Source organism: Thermobia domestica, chromosome 14 (genome assembly GCF_964235325.1).
Source record: "Thermobia domestica chromosome 14, izTheDome1.hap1.1, whole genome shotgun sequence".
In the NCBI taxonomy this organism is placed as follows: domain Eukaryota; kingdom Metazoa; phylum Arthropoda; class Insecta; order Zygentoma; family Lepismatidae; genus Thermobia; species Thermobia domestica.
Window position 1 is genome coordinate 85,587,946 of NC_137467.1, and position 25,642 is coordinate 85,613,587.

Here is a 25,642-nt window from a genome sequence, read left to right on the forward strand (position 1 = left end):
GATTATCGAAATGTTGGACTGAAGGAAGTGGGAAAACACCGAGAAAATCCACGCACACTATGGGTCCTACAGAAAGTCTTCCTGGCGAAAAGTGGGATCGAACCAGCGATCTCGTGCGCCAGAGGTTATCTATCTACCAAGCTATTTACAGCTAATTTTATTAAAATCTAATAGTATATTTAACCTACTTCATTTCTCCAAGTGTTTTGTAAGTACTTGCTTTTGCACCTTGATTGCTGTACTTCATATATCGCATGATCTTCAACAATAATAAGTATGAATTCTGTAATTCTTGTTTATTCAAAACAATTTCACGCTATCTTTTAGTACTGGTTCATACTTGATACTATGCACACCTGAAGATAATTCAGAATAAGAACACTTTTATCCAGAAACACCCGCAGGATTTTTCCAAGGTCAGGGAAGGGGCAAAAGCCCGAAGTAAGCATACATTGATGCGCATAACGCATGATGCAAAACAGTTATTATTGAGGCATATTGCATATTTTTGTGGACTGCATTAAATAGGTCTATATTAAATATTCTAGTAGGTGTAACCAAATATAATGTTCCTTCATGTGTGTTTCTGGGTAAAAGCGTTTTGAAACAACCAAACACCTTTCGAAAATGCAGGGTAAAGCGATTGTCCCCTTGCCTCCGCTGCGGACGCTCATGGCCTGATCGTTGACAGAGCATACGGGTCTATTGCTTTACTCAATAGTATATTTCACCTAGTTAGCCCGAACTGGTTATTAAAATTTCTCAGGTTCGTGGAACCGGTTAATTTTTACCTCCACTTCCATATCTGGTACTTACGGAAACAATAATTTTCTAGTGTTACGAGGTATCAAAAAACCTTTAAAACTTAAAAAAAGGAAAATATTGAGTGAGCATGGAACAAAAGAATTTCATTTTTCTACACAATCCACTCTACGCTCAATATAAGTTTCCCATTACTTACAAAGTGTCCCAATGCCTCTAAAGATTTTTTATTATTATTATTATTATTGGATACGCAATCAGTCATACACCATTCGTTGCACCTCTCCATCATATTGCAACTTTAATTTTGAAATTAAACAAAGTAAAAATTATTCAACATTATTCCAAGTAACCAAGGCAATTGTCTGAGTAAGTAAGTACGATTAATTGTATGATTTGATAGATAGGGAATGCAATGCTTGGTCCGAGTTACAATTGATGTGGCCGTCTCCAGTTTTTTTTTTTTTTTTTTTTTTTTGAGCGGGATAATTGATTTAATAACTCCATTAGGACATGGCAATAGTTTATTTAATAAAAGTGGAGCAATAAATTGTATTATTATTAATTAAATCATTAAATAAAAATATTGGTAAATTACAATTATAGGCCTACTTGGAAGAGTGTAGCTCGTGAGAGTCAGACCATTTGACGCCAATATGTAAATATGTCGACAGCGATGGATAGCAATACCAATAATGTTATTATGGCGTCAATAGGCCTTATTTTGTGTGGTTACATCACTTCTGAAAACACTACTGGCTTTTGCATGGAGCAAGAAAGTGATAATATGTAGACGACCCGCATTAGTCGAGACAGTCCTGGATTTATGGCTGCCCACAGCGGATTAATTACCTGCGCAGCGGAAAAATTGATCCTCTTCTAGATTTCCGAAGATGTTCACATCTTGGACGTACATGTACAGTGCATACTTAATAAGAAAACGCGTGTAAATAACTGTCGTTTTGTAATACGTATTATGTAAATGCGTGCATCAAAGTGTTTGTATATTCGCGACTGCACATATGTGTTGGTGTTTTGTTCTCTTCCTCCCCCCGGAATCGATCTTTTGTCCTCCCTTAGAAATAATTCTGCGGGCGTCCCTGTCTGGATTTACGTAAAATTGAAAAAAATCATTAGTCCCAGGGCCTGCCAAAAGGCAGAATACTTAATAATAATAATAATCTCCCAGGAATTATACGGAACTCAAATGTGCCGGTTTCCCTCCAAAATATAAAATACTATCATTTGTGCAATATTTAAAATAACCCGCTTTTATTAGCTATCGATATTCAACTAGAATGAACAACCTACTCTCTATGCGTGGGATTCCTGGTTCGATACTCGCCGAAGTAAGTTTGTGGGGGACAACATCGTGTCCATGGGCTTCCTCGGGGTACTCCCGTTTCCTCCCACTTTCTCATTCTACCAATTTTTCCATCATTATTCACTGCCTCAGCCGTCCATATCCTTTAGCCTAAAGAGCATAATCGTGGAACGCGGCCTTTATGGCTCAGTGATAAGCGTTCACCTCTGGTGCAGGGGCCCTTGATTCGATCCCAATTCGCGCCAAGTGAGCCTTGTAGTGGAAAAACAAAGTGTACGTGGTTTTCTCTGGATTCTCCCGTTTCCTCCCACTTTCTTCATTCCACCATTTCATTCATTTCTCATCATCACCGTCTCTTTTAGCCTATCCGGCATAACTAGGGATGCATTCGAGTCGAGTCGAGTCGAGATTTAAGCCGGTCTCGACTCGTCTCGAGAAAATGTTGTCTCGACTCGAAAATATGTTTCTGTCTCGACTCGTGTCTCGACTCGACAGTCTCTGTCTCGACTCGACTCGAATTCGAGTCGAGACGTCTCGAAATTCGAGTCGAGAGAAAATGTACGAGTTAAAATATACGCACACATCAGCTAGACCATCATGACTACCTACCTAATTGTCAGTATGTCGACTTTTGGCATGGATAAAAATGGCGACACGTCTTGGCATACACGCAATGATCCTTGATAGGTCGCTGGAGAGAGCTGGCACCACATGTGCTCACTCAGGTCACCTAATTCCCGTAAATTCCGGGAAGGGGGCGATGTGTTCTGACGTCACGTTCAATCACATCCCACAAGGGACATCACTCAAATGTCCGGCTCCAATTTCAATGAAACTTTTTTTGCTGATAGAAGGCATGTATGCATCATTACTTGTGATGACAAATTTTTGCCATGGTGCATGTTTTCTATTTTTTTTAATAACTTTTAAGAGTTGTGATGTGGTTATTAGAGATTACTACAGAAGTCCCTTACTACCCTTTGTAAACGGAGCGTTAATGAAGAAAAGTGAAGAAAAACCATGTGGATAAGTCCTGGGGGGAAGTCGTATGGTAGATATGATCTTGATGGCAGCCATCTTGAAATCCGCCATTTTGAATTAAGGTCAAGTTTTCAAAATGGAAATAGGGTAATATGATACATAATTTCGGGCTAGAATTTAAATAGAAAAATAATGATGAGGTTAGTTTTAAGATACACCCATTTGGGGGAAAGTTACAGGCATATTAATTGTTTTTACTTACTGTGTGCGTAAGTCCCTTCTTACTTTCGTCTCAAGACCTGTAAATCGATCGCAACGGCAGAGCCCGGTTTCGCACTAGTGTTTAGAAATCTTTAAATTCACTTGAAGCAATATTTGTGGATTATTGTATTGTATTTTGCCTTTAATTAGATTTGAACCCACTTCATGATCTTGTGTAAAGTATCACTAAAAGAGAATTTCTGTTTTTATGGAGAACGTAAGCATGGCAATTATAAAAGGTGAGTAAAGTACGTATGTATTTATAAGAAAGTTTATTTTACGAGTATTTGTGGTTCCGCCAACCTATTCTTTAGTTGTTGTTTTTTTCAAAATACTCATATCTCATAAATAAAAGAGCTCTTACCACTATTCTTTAATACTTATAAAATTTTATTTATTGTAAAAGCACTGGCGAGATATTTCTTATCGCCCACTAAAATTATGGTGGAGCTCCTTCGTGCCTAACGGTTAGCATACTTGCCTTTGGCGTGGGAAACCTGGGCTTTATTCCCGGTGGGAGTTCATGTGGTTCGGATTCCACGTTAATCAGTAGGTCCACGTCTCACATAGCCTCGCTGCTGAACGGGACGTTAAACTCAGAATCAACTCAACTCAAAATTATGGTTTTGACTTTTTATGATGTTATTAGTTTAAACGCCCAACTGCCCAGTAATTATAAACATTGACTACATTATAAGATTGTAATTTGTGACGACTAAAATATCAGAAATTAAAGATTATTCTTTGGGTTTTGGAACATTTTGAAAAACGTGAAAAACTGGTACTGCACCGATACAACACACCTTTTGGATTTGTCATAACATGTCTTACATAGCTTTGGTTCGATTCTCAACACGGACTGCAACTACCCGTTAAATTGTGCATCCGAAAGGCAGTCTTTGTTAAACCTCGCTTATCACTGCTCATCTTAATAATATATATAACTTCACAGCGAAGCAAATGTTGCATTTCTCCCTTTCATCCTAACACAAAACAAAACTAACCACAGCTGTGACACGAAGGACCTACTTCGAAAAGAAACAAGCTGCGCTTCATAGAGATGTGTACCAAATGATAGAAGTATAAAGTATTGTTTTCTTTCCTGTTTATTGATATCAGTTGGTGTTCTTAATGAGTTTACTCACTAGTTTAGAAAGAGTATATATGGAATTTGGACATATGTTGTACGTATTCTCCTGAGAAATTGATGAGACCAGAAAAGTTATAAGGACAGATAGAATAGGCTTAAGCGCATCTACGTGACTTTATCAAATATTTATTCTCCATAATGGTACCACGCGGAAAACTTGGTATAGGCCTACTTTTATCTTTGCCTCCCTCTGTTAGCTGTTTCGTATCATATATATCGGATGGTTTTGATATTTCTTCTGATCATTAAAACAACAATGGTACCTGTGTGAGTGCAGAAATGCAAAATCACAAGGTAACTTCCTATTTGTTTTGGAAACAACAAACCCATTTCACGTGTGCGAGAGAAATTGAGCACAGCGAGATCGGGTGTTTACTCACGGTCAGTTCGCAGCAGGAGTCCATGGAAAAAGATTTGGCTATCTCGAAAACACTCGCAAAACCTTACAAATACAAAAGACTGCGCTTCAAAGAAAGTTTAGACACAGGTGTTTCAATTTTCTTTTAGCATCTTTCTTCAGCAAAAGAGTCGGTTCATTGTATTCGAAAAAGGGAAGGGAGAAAGGGTGAATTTATATTTTATGTGGGGGGTAACGTTGTAAGTAGTATAAACAATGCATACCGCTTCCGACTCTGTACTGAAGCACTTCCTTTAGCGGTATATCACTAGATCTATCCTGACCCTCATCCCACCTCAAGTTGTAAAGTAGAAAGGGACAGAAGTATTCAACATGACTGCGCACTTGAGTTTCAGTTCACAATACGAAAACGAGTGAGCAAGTAAACAGTCTTTTGTAGGATCGTGTTTTACTTCTTGAATTTATTTTTGAACATTTCTGTGAATTCAACAACAGAACGCAGTAGAAATACGGACTAGTTTTTACTCCAACCATTACTTTCGCTCCAACCCAGGGATGCCACATTTATGATTTCGTACTAGATTTAGTGGTTTTACTATTGAACTAGTGATCTAGTACGTACTTTGGGTAAATAGGCACATTCTAGTGATTTTTTTTTGCATTTTTTTCTGATGCAGACAAATGAGAAGGAAATGGTTCTTAAAATAAAAGGAAGAAGTATATTGCAGTTCAAAACAAATGTAGAAACCTTAAATTATTTTTTCTTTTCCCTCTAACTGAATGAAACCCCTACTGTGTAACGACCTTAGGTAAACAACGGCTATCTTTCGTCCGCTACCTCCTTTTGTTAGCCGACATGAGTTGGTTACTTTTTTTCTGGAAGAAAGTGAAGAAATAATTATCCAGTACATTTACGTTTTGTCAGGCACACAGGCGCAGTCTGTACTTGTTTCCTAACGAATTTTAGCAACATAACATAAATGAAACATACGTACCAGAAAATAGAGGCAGTACAAACGGAAATTTTCATCTGTGACACATTTGATGAGAAATATAGTTAGATGTCACGTGCAAGCACTCTAAACATGTCCTATCCTTTAATTCTATTCGTATGTTTATGTAGGTGAGACTGAGAAATCAAGAAACAATAATAACTGGTTTTCTTCCAGGGGAAAAATCTAAATGTGAAATGGTTTTACACTGGGACTTTAATTGCGTCTTTTGTACAAGATTAACAAGTAATAGCAATTTTTTAATTTATTTTAGTTCTTGGGGAGAGGAAGATTGAAGCGAACCCTCGTAAGGACCTCTGCAAGGAAACATGAATACTATCCGCCACTGTTTGTTACATTACACAAAATAGTTATATATATATATATATATATATATATATATTGAGTTTTAGTCAGAGTTTTCATTCCGCAGGAGAGGGGGGGATAGTAATACCTGACGAACATTTTCTATTCTCAGAGTGTTGCAATGATAGCATTTCCTCCATTATAACTTGGCCAAGCTAGTTGCATTATATGTAAGAATTAAGTTAGCCTAAAAAGCTTAAATTTCTATGGCTGTTTTACTCTGTACCCATGTTTCTCATTTTCGGTCTACGGGACTCTGTGTCCGGAAATTTTCGATGGCTTCCAAGTCGGAAAATAAGTGTATCAAAGGCATATATATTATATCTATGGTTATATGAGGCATGGATCTACAGTTTAAAGTGGGATACCGGTAACAACTTCATGAGCTTCCACCGTAAATCGAACCAGAGTCTCCCGCGATCAAGGCGTATGTGTTAACCATACAGCCATGAGGAAATTCACATAAGCACACACACATATATATTGTTGAGTTGATTTTGACTTTACCGTCTCTTTCAGCAGCGAGGATATATGAAATGTAGACCTACTGATTAACGTGGAATCCGAACTATATGAGCTCGCGCCGAGAATTGAACCTGAGTCTTCCACGGCAAAGACGCGTACACTAGCCGCGGAGTTCACACACACACACAGAATCAGAGTCCTCACACACCAAGAGTGAGAGCTGTGCCACTGAGTCACAGCGGCCACGGGGCTAGGTCGAGTCCACTTTACGTTCATAGTTTCTTAGTACATAAATGTTACGATTATGAAATAGATTTTCCTTAATGAGCTGCATAAAAGCAAAAGCTTTCGAAATGCATTAAACAATTAGCTCGATTTGAGTGTGAACTTAAAGTTATATCAGAGTGTAAATACGGATACGCACCAAAGCTCGAAAACTTAATACACAATTTCTCCTATATAGTCAGCATGTATCATGCAATCGTTCAGCTTTCATTTGAGAGGATGGAAATCGAAGGCCCCTGAACAACTATGTTACTAATGTGCGGAATGCATTTATCTTACAGTGAACTGCTTTGATGCCAAGTGGCCTAACTCCAAAATTGAAATTTTCCAGGAGTGAAAGTTGAAGTTCAATATCTCATGAACAATCCATATTTCTTTTATGTTGGGAACCAAAACCATAACTACTGTATGTAGTTCATTGTTTTATAACTTAGTGTTTACAAAAATCCTTTAAAAAATACCTATTCATAGAAGTGAATGGTACTTATCTGTACTAGTTCTTGGCACCCAAGCAGTCCATTTATTGTAATACTAGCTTAATATACCCATTCTTCGCATGGGGACTGTATTTGGAAGTCAACATCTGTGGAAGTATCACCATTCATTTCAGTGACCGCGAAAACTATGGATTTGACACTAGTACCAATCAATATGGGCTATTTATACATGTCTCGGTATTCCTCACCCGCTGACACCCGGCCCGCATACAGTAGTAACTGAATTTGCAAGTCATCGCTGATGGAAGTGTCACCATTGATCTCAGCGACCGTGAAAACTATAGATTTGACACTAATGTCGATCAATTTGGATTACTTTTACTACATGTCTCGCTAAACGCCTCCCTGAGACCCCCTGGTTCCAATTTTGACAAAAACACTTCGCCTTAGACTGGGACCTGGACCAAGGTATCCGTGACCAAAATTTGGTAACTCTCGGTCAACTTGTCTGGTCCCCAGGTCGGTCCCAGTAAACGTTCCCCCCCCCCGAGACCCCCCTGGTTCGAAATTAAAAAAAACGCTTCGTCTTGATCTGGGGCCTGGACCTAGGTACCCGTGACCAAATTTTGGGAACTCTCGGTCCACTCGTCTGGTCCCCAGGTCGCACACAGACAGACAGACAAACACACAAACAAACTCTTTATTTTATTTATATTAGATAAGATATACTATGTAAAATAGTCTCGTATCATAATATGTGATTTACAACAAATGTTACATTATATATTATCCGTAGCTCGTGATATGCTGCAACATATTAAAGCCTCAGAATAGTTGGGCAAGCGAATAATCCAGAAGTTACGTAACCCTATTGCGTTCATGGGAACGAAAACACAATAATTATAACTATGCTAAATTACTATAGACTACCAACTGCTCATTCAGAGAATTTATGAAGTTCACTTTATCACAATAGTTTTATACAAACTAGATTTAGACTATGGATAATAGTTTTATACAAACTAGATAATCAATTATTATTATTATTATTATTATCATTATATTTGCAGTACAACCAAATACAACGACATTAACTATTAGTTCCAATTAACTGAATTGAGCTGAAAATTATATCTTGATCTTTAAAGATTAACTATTAATTTTATGCGTTCTCTACCTTTCTGAAGGAATAAATGCTGGAATTGGTTTCAAGGCTGTTTCTGAGTGAATACTTTCTTCAAAATAATATTAAAAATTATAGAAAGATTTTCGAGACATTCGAATCGAGTCGAGATTTTTAAGAGCCGTCTCGACTCGACTCGTGTCTCGACTCGAAAATTCGAGTCGAGAAATACGTTTGTCTCGACTCGTCTCGAATTTTACAAAGTGTGTCTCGACTCGAATCTCGACTCGAATTCGAGTCGAGTCGAGTCGAGATTCGAGACATGTCTCGACTCGAGCGCATCCCTAGGCATAACCGTGTGACATAAGAATTCATTTCATTATCATAATCGGGGGACGTTAAACGGACAGAAAGAGTTAATTTTATTTTCATTTTCAATAACCTACTCTGTCAGGGACGCAGATGGCTCAGTGGTAGAGCGCTTACCTCTGTTGCGAGAGAAGTCCCTAGTTCGAACCTCTGCTACAAAAGTTTGTGGTAGACAAAACCGTGTCCGTGGACTTTCTCGGGGTACTCCCGTTTCCTTCCAAATTCTCATTCCACCATTTTTTCCATCGTAATTCACTCGCCTTAATCATCCGTCTCCCTTAGCCTAAAAAGTATAATCGTGAGACGTTAAACTGAAAGATTTCATTTCATTTCTCTGTCTCTCACTCTGTCATGGTCTCTGTCATTTTGTATGTATATTGTAAAACTTTGTCCCATATAGATTATAGGTTGAGTGTTAATAAAAAGAGTGTCCGGAATCGAATCCCACTACCGGCTTTTATTATAAAAGTTTCACCATAAAAGTATTTTTACTAAAATACTATATAAACAATCTCTCTAAGTTTGCAAGGCTAGTTACAGGTAGTCTTTGACCGTAAGGTCGCAGACAGGATCTCTACAGAGCCCCGAAGCAGGCTAAGCAGAGGGAAGGTTAAGTGGTCAACAGAGCCCCGAAGCAGACTAAGCGGCTAAGATTGGGATTTCCAGACAGAGCCCCGAAGCAGGCTAAACCAGGAGATAGAATAGGCGTAGTCCCGAAGCAGACTAGAGGCCTGGAGTTAGGTTACTCCTAATGTTCCGAAGCAAACAATAGGAGGGGCACCAGTGAACTAGTACCGAATTGCCGTCGTCCAGCCAATTTATAGAGTTCCTTGGGTGGCGGTGGCGCTGCTGCTCCGTTGATATCGTCTGCTCCGTGGGAGAGGGCAGAAGTCCGTCGTCTGCAGGTGATAGTAGATCCATCTGGTGTGGAATCTTCTTGCTAGACCACGTGGTGGTGTTTGTAAACACTGGCATGTAGAATTGTTTATACACAACGCCATGTGAGACATTACAACATGCTCTTCCATTTTCAAAGATATAGCGTACACCCACCGCCATATATGCTCGCTCTTTCTGAAATTTAAGATGAGTATACCCTGGACTATAAAAATATTACATGCGTATACGACCTATAATTCCAAAATTCTCAAAAGATTGATCCGATTTCATAAATTCAATGATTGACCTTCATTAGTAGACATCAGTGGCGTAATTAGGATTTTGTGTCGGGGGGCTATGCACAACACGGAGAATCAGAGAGGCAATTGCCAAGGATACCAATCCTGAGGGACTCGAGCCCCCCAATGATCATATGTTCTCTCCTAAGTTTACTTTTCAGTTACAGCAGAAAGTTCATTCTTACTAGAACATAATATTCTTTAGTGAACTTCTTTTAACGTTATACAAACATAGCTAATTCTGTAATTGCAGGGCCTGCTTTCATAATGACTATACTATGAATACTGTTACATGTATTTTTTATGAATATACAATATTTGGCATAATTTGAATTCAATTTGTCTTAAAATCCTCATATACAACCTTCTAGACCCTTGTCTGCAACCAAACACACATCTGATCCCTCCCCCCCCCCCAAGTTACAGAGAAATCGGCGCTCTCGGCAATTGCCCAACTGAGTTTGAGAATTAAGTATACTTATTTTAATCGGTTGTCCACTAATATACTAAGATAAAACGTGAAATTTGTATGTCAGTGTAGAATCTTAAAACCCCTTGGGCAAATCTGAAATGATGCTCCTGTAAATACACGTTGAATGTTAGTAATCTCATTTCAACTTAATAGATTTCATTATAGAAAAAAAAAATAGAAATATTCAGTTTTATCTGTGTACGATTTTACCTGAAAGAAAATGTTGAGACAAGTTGAAACTGAAATATACTGATTACAATTTTAATGGCAAGAATTGCAGACTGGTGAATCTTATGTGCTATGATACACACAAAAAATTAGCAGCGAATCTAACCTTTTATTCTATTCATAGAGCCCGCGGTTGGGTCAGTGGTAGAGCGTTCACCTCTGGTGCTTGGGGTGCTTGGTTCGATCCAAACACCGCAGTGAACTTTGTGGTGGACAAATACCGTGTGCGTGGCTTTTCTCGGGGTTCTCCCACTTTCATCATTCCACCATTTCATTCATTTCTCATCATCACCGTCTGCTTTAGCCTAGCCGGCATAACTGTGGGACATAAAACTCAGAGATCTCATTGCATTTTTTCTATTCATAGAAGAAAAAGAAATCATCCTGTTGGCCTACCTAATTTCCCGGCCTAATTCGCCCTCTTGATTTTTTTAATTCAAACATTTACTTTTCTTTCTATATCTAAACGGTGTAAATATTCCTTTGGTATAATAAGTAAAGTTCCGTTATGTTGATATCCGTGCAGGTTGTTGCGGAGTTTCGCTTATTAGCTGCTCTTAGTTTTGATGTTACTGACGACGACCGACTTGAAAATGAAATGAAATCTTCCCTAACAGGCGCATTCACATAACTCCCCAGTTTGCCTCGCGACGCTGAAATTTGGGAAGCACTGGCCGGAATTCGAACCTGGGACCACGCGGACATGAGCCTCCAGTAAGCCATTAAGTGTTATGAATGTCTTTTACAGAAAGAAAAGGCATTTTCAGAAAATAACCGTTATTACCTTCTTAAAGAAACCATAATATGTCAAATCATACCAAAAATAAAAAATAGTATTAGAGATTGGTGAACACAGTATATTACGCAAACAAAATTCGTCTTCCTGCTTGTCGCTTATAAAACAGAAGACTAAACAGACTATTACTAAAGTATTGAAAGCAAGTTACTTTCTTGGGATTATCACTCGATGAATACATTCACTACATACAATAAACCAACAACCTACAAGGGACCGTGGTGAGTCAATTGTAGTCTTCTCCTCTGGTATATGAGGTTGCTGATTCGATCTCAGCCTGCGTCAAGTAAACTTTGTGGTGAACAAATACTGTGTGTATAGATATTCTCAGGCTTCTTCCGTTTCTTCCCACTTTCATTAATTCACTATTACGAGCAGTAGCGATTTCTGACGTAGGGCTACCGGGCTACAGCACGCTTCCCATGTTTGTGTATTTGTATTAGACTAATTTTTGTTCAAAAAATGTTCATCTATTCATTTGTTTAAACTGTTCGTCAATTAACAAAATACAGAACTTTCCCATGACGATCTTTTTCGAGCGTGGAGCGCTATTATCAGCGCCTTCAGCAGTGTGGAAGTTGTACTAACGAACCTAGCGGGCTGTACTGAATGGAGCCCGCTTGAACTATACAAGCCTACTCAACAAACGTATCTCTAGCATGGAGCAAAGATCTCAATATGCCTTGTCCACTTCCCTTTTTTTACACCCAGAATAGCTTCCACCGTGCTGAGTTAGGTTGAGCCCGAAGACATTCTGCGCAAGCGCCAAGTATTCCTCTTTCTCGATTTCTTCTTCTGCTTACTGGCGGCACTCGCCGCACGGTTCTCTCTTTTCTCCTCTTTTTATTTTCTTTAACCCTAAAGGTCCGGGAGCCCAGAATTGTCGGGAGTGTATATTAAATGAATTGAACATTTTTGACACAGATTCAGATCGTAGCAAAATTATAACAAATACATTTAATGGGGCATCGGTAATAAGGGATCAATTAATGGCGTACAATCTAAAATTAAAGAACACTTTCCTTTGGCACATTATGTCCATTGTTAACCAATTAAATTTAATAATGCAAAGAACTGCATTTCAAAATCAATCGACAAGGATTTTTCCTTGTAGTCTTTCAGGATTTTCCACATTTTTCCTCCTGCTCCCCACAGCGTGTATCTGTTTTGGAAAAAGTGGCTGTACGACGAATTCCGAGTGGGTCAGCTACTCGATGGAATTTCAAGTCACGAACCATCAATTCCACCTATGAAAATTAAAATGTTTCGAAAGAGTGCTTTTCCGAACTAGAGAAATCCAACACAGGGAATTCATGTTTTCGTTAGAATTCTTTCACAAAATAATGCCACATGTAAATATTTTCTATAATCGAATTCAGTGCAGACCTACCATTAAAGTACAAACAGCACTTAAATATTTCATTGAAGCCATTGAGAAAATTCGGAATGACACAGACAATATTAGGACAAGTGATATGTTTCTTCCAACAGTTGGTGAAAACAAATGTGGGCGGATTATATCTTGCAGAGTACCCAATGCCAAAGAAGTATGTGATCGCATTTCTGCAGATGTGCGAAATCGATTTGAGAAAACAAACTATTTGGATGCCGCCAAACTTCTGGATTCTGCAAATTTTAGTAAGTTTTCCGGAACATATTCTGGACACTGCGGTTGAAAGCTACCCAATATTAGGTAAGCAGTGACTTCGCACTGAGCTTTTGGTTCTGTCAGCTTATCTTTAAAAACAACTTACAGGACAATTTTAGCGAAATTACAACCCTTTTGCAAATAATAGTGACCATACCAATGTCCACAGCAGAGCCTGAGAGATGCTTTTCGTCTCTAAAGAGAATTAAGACATTCGTAAGGAATTTCCGTAGGTCAGGAAGGTTAAGTGCCCTTGCCATGCTCTCGATAGAAAAAAGTTTGATCAACAACATGCTAGATTTAAACTCCAGGGTGATAGAAAATTTTGCCAGCATTAAGAATCGAAGGATGGATATCAACTTCCGCCTTCAGTGGGTAAATACACGGATATATATATATATATATATATATATATATATATATAGTAGCACGCTTTGATAATGACAGTACGAGCCGCCACTGATTACGAGTATCGTAAATCTCACCATCGCAGTTTCCCTTAGTCTCAGGGCATAACGTGGTACGTTAAACTAAAAAAAAATCTACATACGAACTGAAAATAAAATAAATTAAGGCTCCATAATTAACTTCGAAGGATCAAAGTGCTCTTTTAGTTTGATGTTGATTAGAGAAGGCAGCTGCAACTAAACGCTCCGACGAAATATCTGTACTTTTGGTTAACCAACCTTGCGCGTGGCTTGAAAAATTATTACCAACAAACATTCACACAGTATTATTTTATTAATTGTATTGTTCTGTGTATTACGATTATTTCAGACAAATAATGTAAATAAGTATTTCAGGGATATTTATTCATTTTATTGTTATTATTAGATAGATTTTCTCAGAGCACCACAAAGTAAGAGTAGACCGACATTTCCCCGGTTGCTTGACAAGCCAATCGATCCCTCCCTAGCAAGCCCCTTAAATCATCACTGTACCTATTCTCGCCAAACCTCGAATCCTGAGTATATACTGAAATCATTACAAGTTTACAGGTGTTACAAACATTTGTCACAATATTTTGGGAATAGATTTTTCACATCAAAATAAGAAAAAAAAAGTTCGTATGGACCTGTAGTCGGAAGTGCATATTTATAATGATATTAGTATATACTTGTAATGATTTTGTAACACCTGTATACTTCAAAATCAAAACCATTACAAAATCATTAACCTATCATTACAAAATCATTACAAGTATATACTAATATCATTACAAGTATACAGGTGTTACAAAATCATTACAAGTATACATGTGTTACAAAATCATTACAAGTATACAGGTGTTACAAAACTTACACACCTGTATACTTGTAATGATTTTGTAACACCTGTTTACTTGTAATGATATTAGTATATACGTTATAATGATTTTGTAACACCTGTATACTGTACAGGTGTTACAAAAATGTATTGTAATGTATGTATAATATCATTACAATGTATTGTAATGTATAATATCATTACAAGTATTTTTGTAACACCTGTATACTTGTAATGATATTATACATTACAATACATTGTAGTGATATTGTAATGTATAATGTCATTACAAGTATACAGGTGTTACAAAAATTTGTCACAATATTTTGGGAATAGATTCCTAACATCAAAATAAGAAAAAAAAAGTTCGTATGGACCTGTAGTCGGAAGTGCATATTTTCGTAGTTATTTGGTGCCGAAAATGTGGAAAAATGAACTTGAAAGGTTCATAGTTAAACTACTACGAGACCGATCGTAATTGAGTTAAGACATCACGGAGGAACTATTGGGGCCGTACTGGCCAGGTGGGAAGCCGGGAAATTTCCCGGTGGGTCCTGGACGGTGATTTTTTTTTAGTAGGCCCTCCGCAATACAGTCGAGTACCGGTAATACAGTCAGCTAATCCCCCAACATTGCTAGCCCATGATGTTGCAAAAAGAGCCGTTCACATTTTTCGTAATATAACCCTTGAAAGGTTCCTGATTTCCCACTCTGCTATATAATTTTGCTAATATTGAAGTATTCAGCTAAATTGAAATCTCAAATGTTACCATAACTTGAAACTAAATAATAATTTACATTTTACAGCACAGTTGTTTACCATGTACTAAATATTCAGAGCCAGACTAAGACCATTGGGGACCCTGAGGCGGAAAAATACAAAGGGACCCATTAAAAACTTTTATGATGTGCCCTCTCTTAACATGTTCAAAAGGGCCCATGAATTATATAGGAGAGACTCATACTTTTACAACTTTTATGGTGAAAAATATTTTCAGTAATTTTTTAAAATTTTTGGGTCCTCTTAGTCACGGAGCAATCGAGCAAACAATGAAAACTCAACTCAATTTTTCTTTTTCTAATATATATATATCTTTAGAGGAAAATCACAGAAGCAATCATTGTGTTACAGGTAAGTAGCTTTTTAAATGATTTATTTTGAAACGCGTGTTAAGGGCATCATAAGGGGTCTTGAGCAGATGCAAATTTAAGTCAGTTTTCTTTCAGTTCCACCAAAAATGCTTAAGGAAATAAATAAAATTCATTCATTTGTATCTTATTTTAAAATTATTTGCCTACGTAGGATTTTCCTAAGGACTGTGTGGTTCAGTGTGAAATAAGTCTTTTTTGGGTCCATGGCAGGCCCGTATCCACGGGGGGCAAGGGGGCCGGGACCCCCTAAACTTTGGCTGGCCTCCATAAAATTTCACGGTAGGCTTGCAAATGAACTATAATATGGTGATGAAGTATAACATGATTCAGTCGCCCCCCCCCTAACTTCTACCGGGTCCCCCCTAAATTTTTGGGCTGGTACGGGCCTGGTCCATGGTCTTGGCTTGTGCGAAATAAGTACAATACACTATACATTTGCTTTGAGTTGTGCGTACTACCAGTTGTTGGCCTACATGTTGGGGGAGGGGGGCAGCAGTGCATACTTTTTGCGTAGGCTCCCTGGGAAGTTCCTTCTGGTGGGGCCCTGCGTTGCAGTACGGCCCTGGGAACTATCCAAATATCCATCTTTCAGAATCTCCGGTACTTGCACAATCATTTTTTGAGAGACAGTTTGGGAATACTTGATTGCTCTCCACCTACCTCTCTAAGAATTGGTGTGCGAATACTGGAGCGTTCTTAACCCTTTTAAATTATGATGGCACAACACCTGTGCCATGGCGTCGACCTTCGGAATTTGCTTTATAAGTCTCTAGTAAAGCTTTTTAAACCGGGATTTTTGCATTCATTCAAATGTGGAAGCATCCTAGAACATATTTTATGGGCATTTTGCAGCCTTGCATGCTCTGTCTGGGGAGTGTGACGTCATAAACATGGACAATGGGTTTTAAAAAAGGGTATATTTGAAGTTTTTTTTTTTTTTTAATTCCTGACACTACTATTTACCCTAGAATCATGGCTTGTACCTCGTTGGTTTCGTTAAGAGACAGGCTTTTAAAATGTACTACTCACATTTCCCTATCGTGTACCAGAAGCGGGAAAAAACTCGTCCAAAATGGAAAAAAGGTTCTTTTAAGAAAAAAATCCCTTTTCCCCATTTTTCTCTTCACAGGTACACGATAGCGAAATTTGAATGATACCATTTGAAAAGCTGTCTTACGCTGAAGAAAATGAGATATGACTCATGTTGCTAGAGTCAACAGACGTGTGTCAAAAAAATCTCGAGTTCTTTATTTTTTCATTTTTTACACATTTTTAGTCAATTACTTTAGTAAAGTATCTACATTATTATCACTATTTATTCTAAAGTCATGATACGTACCTCGTTTTCTTTGGCATGAACCAGTCTTTCAAACGGAACCACTGGCATGGCTCTAGCATGTACCATAGTGGAGGGGCCCAAAATCGAAGAAAAAGGGATTTTTTGACAAAAATTTCCCTTTTCGCGAATTTTCTCCACTATGGTACATGCTAGAGACATGCAAGTGGTACCGTTTGAAAGACTGGTTTTGGCCAAACAAAATGGTGTATCAATCATGTCTCTACGATAATTAGGGATGAGTCAGGATTTTTTATATAAAAATGGTTTATTCATTGCTCACATAGGGGAAAGCTGATACTGTTTGCACATGGGGCAATAGTTTTTTCCTCTCGTATTTTTCAAGATATAACATTGAAACTTCGTACAGTTATTACACATAGTACGTTGTATGTTTGAGATTTTTTGGGGCTCTGTGGGTTGAAACAGGGCCGGCCAGAGGGGCCCAAAATCCGGGGAAAAGGTATTTTTTGACAAAAATTTTCCTTTTACGCCAATTTTCTCCACTATGGTACATGCTAGAGGCATGCGAGTGGCACCGTTTGAAAGACTGGTTCATGGCAAAGAAAACGAGGTACAATTCATGTTCCCACAATGAACAGTCTTGATGATGATGATGATGATGATAGTATAGAAATTCACTAGAAAGGTATTATCAAGGGAAAATATGTAAATAGCTGTAGCATCAAAACTATTCATCCCAGGGCCACTCTTTGTATCTCATTCTCTTCACCATAAAGCATTTTTAGTAGCATTCGCATGATCGTATCCTATACCAAAGGGGAGATATTCGCGATAATAAGGGATTTTTAAAGAGAAAATCTCTTTTTCCCAATTTGAGCGAAAATTACACGCATTTGGTACATTTTAGGGAATTTACGGACACAGTTGGAAACACTGCTTTATTAGAAACAAAAGGGGGTATGAACCATGATCCTACGATAAATAGTCTTGACGCAATAGATGATTGAGTGAAAGTCTACAAAATACCTCAAAAAAGACATCATTTAAAAGGGTTAAACATGTATATTTGGATAGTGCACGTACCAGTTCCTCAGTGATAACTTGACCCGACTAGGATAGGTCCCATAGTATTTGGAGCTATGAACTTTTCAAGTTCACTTATTTCACGTTTCCGGCACCCTATAACTCCGAAACTATCCACTTTTGAGCACAGGTCCATATGAAGTTTTTTTTCTTATTTTGATGTGAAGAATCTGTTGCCAAAATAATGTGGCACATTTTTGTAACACCCTGTATAGCTACTTAGTTGTCTTGACATTAGGAAACCAAGTAAATTAATCCTTAAATGGCAATACATACCTTTTCATTAAAACTGATGATCAGAAATTGATTAACCAAACGTATCTAAATTAACTTTCATATTGAAGTTTAACGTGCAAATGTCTTTATAATGAAGATGAAAGCTGTTACTTTCAATATTTCTTAAACTGCTTACAATCAATTATAACTGTCTCACTGAAGTTTTATAACTGCTGTAGATGGTAACCAATACTCATAATACGATTACTCTTTACCCGTTAGTAGTGACAATAATACTAGCTAACATGGAAATAAATCAACAAGAAAGGAAAGTGTGCATGGTAAAATAGATGTAGGCTTACCTTATTTTTTGGGTGCTTCCTGTAAACGCTTACGTCAAACGGAAGAAAGAAAAAATAAACAGAAACGCATCCGTCCTGGTACTTTAGTTCCGCCGTCATGCCGCATCTGTTCATTTTGCATATTGAGAAAGAAGTTGATCGCGTGTTGAGAACAACGCAATTTCAGTTTTCCTTGTTCTTTGACCTTGGCGATCAAGCAATGCTTATAAATTCTTATTCTTAAGCTTGTTTGAGGAAACGATGCAGTTCAAGCAAAGGGCTTCCCCATGAACACAACTCTCATGAAATCAAGTAGGCAATAATACGTAGTTCCTCGATGTCGAGACACTAAAAGATTCCTTCTTTTTTCGCCTATCCATCTCAGGATATCCACTCGTTGACTTGTGACCTCTTGCCTCATGCATAGTTGCCATATAAGAATAGGAAAAAAATACTGATTGGTTCTTAGTAAATATAACGTCAAAATCTTATTCCATAGTCACATGGATAGATATGTATATGTGTTTTAATTAAAAAACAACGAACGTTCCGTCAGTCTCAAGTCTTTGGCTTGTCTACAAATTCTCTGTACACTAGTGGCATCTGTTGACGTCAGGTGAGAGGCTGTGCAGATGGGAACACTTCTGAGTCTGACGAGCGGGAGTGACAAACTGAAGCATTTTGCTTTAAAAATAAGGACTGAGCAGTGACGGATCCAGGGGAGGCGATCGGGGCAATCGCCCACTTCAGAAGAGGAAAATTTCTTATTTTATATAGGCCTATATAAATAAAACCCATCGCAGAGTTTGGACCTCTTAAAAGTAGCTCTAAGTAGCAGTATTCCAACCCACCGCCCCCCCACCCAAAAGTCTGTCCTGGAACCGCCCCTGGGACTGAGTTTTGAGTTTTTGTATTGTGTCCTTCCTTACGCAACACTAGTTACGATTTTTGAAAGAAGAGCATGGTGGCTCAGTGGTAGAGCGCTTACCTCAGGCGCTTGGGGTCCCTGATTCGATCTCTGGCTAAGAAAATTTGTCGTGGACAACATCGTGTCCGTGGATTTTTTGGGGTCCTTCCGTTTCCTCCTATATTCTCATTCCACCAATTCTTCCATCATTATTAATTTGCCTAAATCATCGTCTCTCTCTTAACCTAAAGACAATAATCGTGGGACGTTGAACTGACAGATAGATTTGAAACAAGTTACATTAATACATAGTAATAATAATAATGATAATAAGTTTATTTTCAGTACTGTGAACAGGTCCATAGGCAAAAATATAACACACTATGTTAAAACCATTATAAAATCATTTAAAACAGACCAGAAAATGTGTAGTATAGAATGAATATTAGCAGGTTAAGGCTCTTGTCAGAAGGTTAATATATTCAAATTACAAGATTCAAGCTGATTATAAAACAAGATTAAAATAGAAACAGTCAATATCATAATATATCATTTACAGAACTACGGAAATAATAATAATAATAATAATAATAATAATAATAATAATAATAATAATAATAATAATAATAATAATAATAATAATAATAATAATAATATGTCACTACAAACTGAGGGAATAAAACTTATCTAATGTATTAGGTAAGTTTTCTTCACATATTTTACAGCGACAAGAGTTTACGAAAACTTAAACCACGACTTTAGTTGGCGAGTACAAAGAACATAACGCAAAACTGATTGAATAAATGAAAATTTTAAGTTTTACGTCCCATGTTTAAGCAGGCTAGGCTAAGGTGACGGTGATGATTAGGAATGAACGAAATGGTGGAATGAAAAAAGTGGAAAGAAGCGGGAGAACCCCGAGAAAACCCACGCACACGATATTTGTCTACCACAAAGCTCACTTGGCGCGAGCTGGGATCGAACCAATGATTCCATGCACCGGAGGTGAACGTTCTACCACTGGGCCCCACTGTCCCCGCAAAATTGATCTTACACTATATTCCGCTCTAAAGAGCTCGCCTCTAAAGAGCTCGATTACACAACCATGCCACCGGGATTTAAAATTAGATCTGCTTTTAAAATCTATACGTATCTTCGCAGAAACAAAAGCTCATTAATGAGGAGACACAATGTTCTAAATCTGACTCAGATTTCCTAGGATTTTTCTTCATTTCCATTCGCAAAATTCTCAGAATCGATCTTTTAAATATCATGTTTATGAAACTTTGTTTCAACGTCTTTCTCTACCTCATTTCTTCTTCTTCTTCTTCTTTTTTACCAGGGTATCTGATACGCAAAATTCAAATGAAATTTCTAGTTTTACGTCCCATAATTATCCATCTTTCAGCTAAAGGAGATTCATTATTAATAAAAGTGAATAATCATGATATAATTGATGAAATGAGAGTGTGGAAGGAACTGGTGGAACGTTAAAAAATCCCACAGACACGACGTTGTCCATCACAAAATCGCATGGCGGGGCATCGAGTCAAAGACTTCTCGCACCAGAGATGTGCTCTGTGCCTTTTTTTTTTTTTTTTTTTTTTTTTGGAGAAATAGCTATTACAACTTCTTGTTTATAAATAATAACAAATTATGACTTAGTAAGAAAAATGAAATCTTTAAGTTTTACGTCCCACAGGTATGCCTGTTAGGCTAAAGGAGACAGTGATTATGAGAAATTAATGAAATAGTGGAATGAAGAAAGTGGGAGGAAATGGGGAAACCCCGGGAAGGGGACGCGGCACAAGTCCTAAAAATCATTTCGCGGCACAAGTTCTAAACGGCACAAAACCTAAAAATCATTTCGCGGCATAAGTCTTAAACGGCACTAAACCTAAACAGCACTAGATCTAAAATTCTCTTGTGGCGTTACCATCGCGTCTAGGGATGCGCACGAGACAAGATTTGAGTCTGTCTCGTCTCGAAAATGCGCTGTAAAAGTGATGTCTCGACTCGAAAAATATATATTTTTCTATTAGAAGAGCTGTGTCTCGACTCGAATTTTGTCTGGAAAATTCTGTCTCGACTCGACTCGAGAGCATCCCTAATCGCGTCCCTGCCAAGAATACTATCAACCTATTAGTCAAAGTTTTAGACATGTTATTTTGTATTACAAAACCAGATTCTAACTTAGTTTTTACAAGTAATTTGTATAACTACATATTCTATCGTTCTGAAATAATACATAAATAAATAAATATATAAATCCTATTGTTCTTCTTGCTCTTTGCATAGTAGCATTTGTATGATCACAAAATTTTAACTGCCTATCAAATGTGATTCCCTGATCTTTCATAATGTCTGTTTCTTTCTATTTCCATACCATTGACCTCGTATTAGTAACATAATGTTTTGTTTTAGTTATATACGTCATAAATTTTGCTTTCTTCGTGCTGATTTGAAGTAAATTAGTTTTATACATTTATTTATTATATTGAACTCTTTCTGCAGCAAAGCCTCGCTGCTGAAAGGGACGTGAAACTCAAAATCAACTCAACTCAACTCTTTCTGTAGCAAATAGTTGTCATACTCGTAATTAACTACTCTCTACTCGATACCATTTTTAATAATGGTTTTGAGAAAAAGACTCATAAAATGCTTCCTGTGGAGTGTTGTACTGTATGGGGCGGAAACGTCCACATTACGTAAAAGTGATGAGAAACGACTGGAAGCATTCTAAATGTGGGTGTGGAGAAGGATGGAAAGAATTAGTTAGGTCTAGCGGAAAACAAATGAGTGGGTGTTAGAAATGGTGGAGGAGAAAATAACACTTTTAGATATTGTTAAGAAGAGGAAGAGAAACTGGTTGGGACATTGCCTAAGAAGGAATTGTATCATGAGGGACGTCACTGAGGGTATGGTGGCGAGAAAGAGAGACAGAGAGCGAAGGAGACTACAATTAATGGATGCCATAAAAACAGAAAGATCATACGTGAAGACGAAGAGATTAGCGGAGGACCGTGGAGCACGGAAGCTTCTCAGCTGCTGCAAGTGACCTGCCAGTAAGGGCAAAATACCTATGATGATGATTAGTATTTTCACTAACATAGCTGTTACCGTTATAATTAACTACTACTACTACTACTACTACTACTACTACTACTACTACTACTACTACTACTACTACTAATAATAATAATAATAATAATAATAATAATAATAATAATAATAATAATAATAATAATAATAATAGTGTATTTAGATATGCTTACATTTTTTATACCTGAGCCTTGATTGTATGTGAAGTTAAAATCAAAGGTTATGTCACGGACGTCAAATGATGGCTTGACACCAAAACAAACTCATGGCTCCCCCAAATTGGGGTTAGTCTGTTTTATGTTTATTAAACGTGTTTCATAATTACAGCAAATTAAGAATGTTTATAATAAAACGTGAAAGAAAACACTTTAGAAAATTAAACTACTTCAAGATGTTAAAATAATTAAAATATCCTAATTAATCATCCACTTGTGCTCCCATTTGCTTAACTGGACGAACCGAGACCTAAAGGAAAAAAGTTTTCTGCCCAAATCTCATAAGCAGTAGGAAATTTTAATATAGTAGAAATTAACCCTCCTTCCCTCTTAGAAGTATAATTTTCAATACGCTGAAACATATACATTTTAGTTAATAGTTCAAATACCGACTTTCACGCATCCTGCTTAACCAAAATCCTTCCTTACTTTGTAAATATTTTCTGAATAAGCAATGGGGAATTCGAACATTAAAGAAACTGCTCCCTTTGTTCTTTCCGTTTTATGTGTCTAATGTTTAGTTAGTTTTTTTTTTTTCAGTGTAAATTGACATGCCAAGTTTCATTTTACTAGCTTCAGTGATTTACGAGAAAGTCTTATCCCACCTTTTTACGATACGTAATTCCAAAAATTCTTTCTTATACCCTACTTTCGTAAGAATTTTTTTTTTTAAATTAAAATTTAGCAACTCTACTTGTAGAAAGTCACTCATCTTAACTCTTTTATCCCCCTCAGACCTCTTGTATCATATATGACACAACCGGTTAAAATTGTTTTGCACGGTTGTCGTAAAGAAGAGTGAAATGAGGCAACTTTCTTCGTTTAGAGGAAGAGTGTCGCTACTCAGATTACTTTTGGTTTGTTCCTGGTGCCTTTACTAGGTGACAGCAGAGTGCTGAATTTGTCTATTCTGGGCGAGTTCAACACAATGGAGCGGCAAAAGGAAAGTAAGTTTAAATATGTTATTGTTTTCAATTACTTCAGTGAATAAAAATTAATTTCAGGAATCAGTTTTTATGTTTCTCTTGATTAAACACTGAACAAATTATTTTAGGACCGTTTTATTTCTTTCCTAAATTTAGTGTATCAATTTTGATACAAAAGGTCACTAGGCTTACATTTAACACGAAACTTATGTTCATTGTCTTTTCATTTCTTTACTAATGTCTCGCCTTTTTCTCTTTAAAAATTGTAAACAGGGGCGGATAAGGCCATCGAGCTACCGAGCGGTGCACGGTGCAGCCCCCTTTCCAAGAGCTCCCTACATGCAGCATATAAAAGAAAATTTCGAACTGAATGGAACAAACTTTAAATCCAGAAACTTGGTGCAGTGGAAACCAAGAAACATATTTTGCAAGTGAGGCGCATACATACAAAACCGGTTGAATTTCCGGTTTTCTGAAAGTTTAATTAGGCTCCCCCATTTCGACCATAAACACAAACACTTCCGACGTCTCTGTGTAAGCATAACTTGTTATATATTGATTTGAAATTAGAGTGAGAGAACAGACAGTGGACCAATGTCTTTATCGTTTCTATAATATGACCCGTAAGTTACTTCCCATTCATGTATCTCATGAATAGAGTTTTTTCTGCTTGCTGTTGTGCATTCTCGTTCATAATATTATGTGATGTCGTCTACTGTGAAGCATTTCTTCCGACTTTACTTCCAGTTTCTTGCGATATACATTTTGAGGAAGGCCTGCCTAGCTTTCCTTAAACATGGCCTCCTCCCACCCTACGTTCTAAACTGATTACGGGCCTGATGTGTATTGTCTGAAAACTACTCAATCGACCATGTGTATAAGGTAACCAAAAACAAAGTAATCAAGTAGGGTAACCAAAGTATTTGCCGTTCTAGAGCAGTGATAAACAAAGAGCAATACAGTGGTCATTAGGAACCTTTAGGTGTCTAAGTAATCTCCAGCAGCATCCAGCAGCTTTTGTTAACATTCCTTCAGCTGCACAATACCTTGGAGATAAAACGTGGCAGTTGTGGATGCAAAGGAAGTTCGTGAATGTGTTCCGCAGGTCTACCTTATTTTGTAATGAATCTCCCACGGAAGTGGTTGTCAAAGGAATGAAAAGTCATAAAGTGTTGGCGCAAAGTCCGGCGAATATGGTGCATGTCACAATGTCTCCCAGCCAAGTTGCTGAAGGGTTTCCCCAATCCTCTTTGCCACATGTGACTTGGCATTGTTATGTATGAATAGCACATCCTTCTGGTTCACTAATGCCTCCTACTTGTGCCTCAATGCACAGTGCATTGTTTGCAACTGCTGAGAGTAGAGGTCAGCAGTGATGCTTGAAATAAGCTAGTAATGCACTACTTGCCGACAATTTCAACACACAGAGAGTATAATCTTTCATAGATCTAGAGGTGGTCTCCAGGTGTAAAGAACAGGGTCACGTGATGACAACCAATGTCTGGTACGTTTGAGATATCATAGAGGACCCAATTTTCGTTATCAGTGAGTAAGCGATCAAAGATGGGTGTATTCAGGTGCCGGGTGAGCAAGGACAAATAACAAGTCACTCGTTGTTCCTTCCTGGCTGCCGACAATGTGTGGGGTACCCACTTGCTTAACTTGTATGACTCCTTTATCCCATGCATGTGTAATATGACTGTTTCAGTTGAAACATGGAACCTTTCTGCAAGTTCGTTACATGTTAGGCTACTGTTCTTCTCCATGACCGCTTTCTTGGGCAGCTAAAACAAGAGCAGTATCAGGTTGAGAAGAACAGACAGAAATTGTCGAATTGATGAAACTCATTGGTAAAAGAGGGCTCAGTTACAGAAGAAAAGGAAATGAAGCAGGTTATAGACTGGAAGACACAGCTAGGGATAATGGAAACTTTTTTTTT

At 37.6% G+C, this 25,642-nt stretch overlaps 1 protein-coding gene across 1 annotated transcript in view; it reads right to left on the reverse strand.

Annotated features, from left to right (window-relative positions):
• Nucleotides 1–19,098, reverse strand: part of LOC145670245 (uncharacterized) — a 42,257-nt gene extending 23,159 nt beyond the window's left edge. The window contains exon 1 of the mRNA XM_081738657.1: nucleotides 18,575–19,098. The gene's annotated coding sequence lies outside the window, so the exon portion shown is untranslated. The remainder of the gene's footprint in view (nucleotides 1–18,574) is intronic.
• Between the last annotated feature and the right edge of the window lie 6,544 nt (nucleotides 19,099–25,642).